Genomic DNA, 2,114 nt, shown 5'->3' on the forward strand with positions numbered 1-2,114 from the left:
TTTGGGGTAAAATTCAGAGGAGACTTAATAACGTCGTACCGAGACGAAAAACAGACTCTAAACCTTCTCGTAAATGTCTTGGAAGTGTGATGAATTAATCACTAATGTGTCAACATACTGTTCACAAAAAATTCCTTTGATCCATCGAGTAAGTCGTTTTCTAGAATGATTTGATTAAAGTGCCTCTCTGATTTTGATATCGTACTGACGATATTTTTGCTGTTTAGCATTTATTCTTTGGTTAGCAAATAATCAACATGAATTTCAGCACACAATTAATGTAACAAATATTGGTATAACCGCATAATGGTAAATAAGCTCCAATTTGAATATGGAAATTGATATTAACTTGTGTCTCTAAATACAGGCAAATACGGTATAATAATAATAATAATCGTGTTCTATAGCGCTGAACATTCAGTCAGTCTGACTGCTCTGTGGCGCTTTAAAATGTAGATATGATTGTGGTAGAGTGATTTTATTTAGTTTATGGGTATTTTAATATGATCACAATACTAATGTAATTTTAAGTAATATGTCACACATCAATGCATCTTTAAACTATCCTGTTCTGTACACTCTTCTAACCAGTGAGTTCGAGTTCATCATCTGGTCACTGGGATTCAATTTTCACCTTTGACCCAAAGGTTTCTTGGATTTGTATTTCCTATCTCCTTGGTCACTTACTTATAGAATCTTGTAGTGTGAGGTTGAATATTTCATTCAACCTTGGTAGTGATTTTATATTTAAAGTTTCAATAGTTATAATAATAGTTTCATTTATTCATATCAATTGTGTGTATTTGGTATTGGAAGAATTATTATCTACAGATTTATTGTTTACAGTTTAAAGGTATGTGTGGCTATTTGTTTTATCAGTTTTATAAGTTTATATATATTTTATTTGTCTTTGTTAAAGTTGGCGGACATGTTGGTTTTTGTTAATTACATTCTGCAAATACAAGGCATACAGTTTATAATAGTAATAATAGTAACGCTATTTAAAGCATTTCGCTTTAATAATATAATTAATATCAAATACCCCATATTTTATTACAGACAGAGCTATAAGGTACTTCACCTTGTTTCCAGACTCTGGTTACTTTATTAAAAACCCCTTCATGGGTAAGAACATTATTATTATTAGTAAGATTATTTAGATTATGCCTGTATATTTCATACGGGTTAACAGGAGGTAGTTTCCCTTTAAAGTATTTATATAGACTAAGTATATATAAAAGTAGTAGTTAGAATAGAGATTTTAGTGTTAATATGTAATATATTATTTTAATGAATATGAATGAATTGATTTTATATGTTGGATTATGTTATTTATACTGTAATTGTATAATTTCAGGGTTTTTATTATAAGGTAATAAATTGCTGTTTTACTGAACCCTTGGTGTGGTTATTTACTTCATATTTGACCCCCTAGTGTTGTTGATATGAAGAGTGGTTACCATCAGGTCAGCATTGAGGAAGCAGATATTCCTAAAACAGCTTTTACTGTCGGACCTCTAGGATTTTACGAGTACCAGAGACTTCCTTTTGGGCTAACGAACGCACCAGCCACGTATCAACGACTTATGCAAGATTGCCTGGGAGACCTTGATTGGAAGATCGGTGCTATTTTCATCGACGATCTTATTATCTTCAGTAAGACGTATGGGGAGCACCTTGACAGGTTATCTAAAGTGTTTGAGAAGCTGAAAGAACATGGCATCAAGTTATCACCGAAAAAATGTGAGTTCTTTAAGGAGAAAGTGAAGTATCTCGGCCATATTGTGTCTGAAGATGGTGTTTGCACAGACCCAAAGAAGACCGATAAAGTTGAATCTTGGCCAGCTCCTACCAATGTTGATGAACTTCGTAGATTCCTTGGATTTGTAGGATATTACCGAAGATTTATTAAGGACTTTTCGAAGATTGCCAAACCACTAAATGATCTGTTAGTTGGAGGTCCAACTAAAAAGAAGAGGGGGAGAAGAGTACAGGAGAAGGAAAAGAAAGAATGGAAATGGGAGAAAGAACAACAAGCGGCATTTGAGAGGTTAAGAACATCATTAGTGGAGCCACCAGTTCTTGCGTATGCTGATTTTTCAAAGCCTTTTATT

At 33.2% G+C, this 2,114-nt stretch overlaps 1 long non-coding RNA gene across 1 annotated transcript; it reads left to right on the forward strand.

The window, feature by feature from the left end:
• The first annotated feature begins 799 nt into the window (after positions 1-799).
• LOC130014086 (uncharacterized) lies at positions 800-1,396 on the forward strand. Its single transcript, XR_008789056.1, has 2 exons — positions 800-853; positions 1,060-1,396. It is a non-coding gene; the product is annotated as an uncharacterized LOC130014086 (long non-coding RNA).
• Positions 1,397-2,114: the final 718 nt, after the last annotated feature.

The sequence above is a fragment of the Patella vulgata genome, chromosome 8 (assembly GCF_932274485.2).
Source record: "Patella vulgata chromosome 8, xgPatVulg1.2, whole genome shotgun sequence".
Lineage (NCBI taxonomy): Eukaryota > Metazoa > Mollusca > Gastropoda > Patellidae > Patella > Patella vulgata.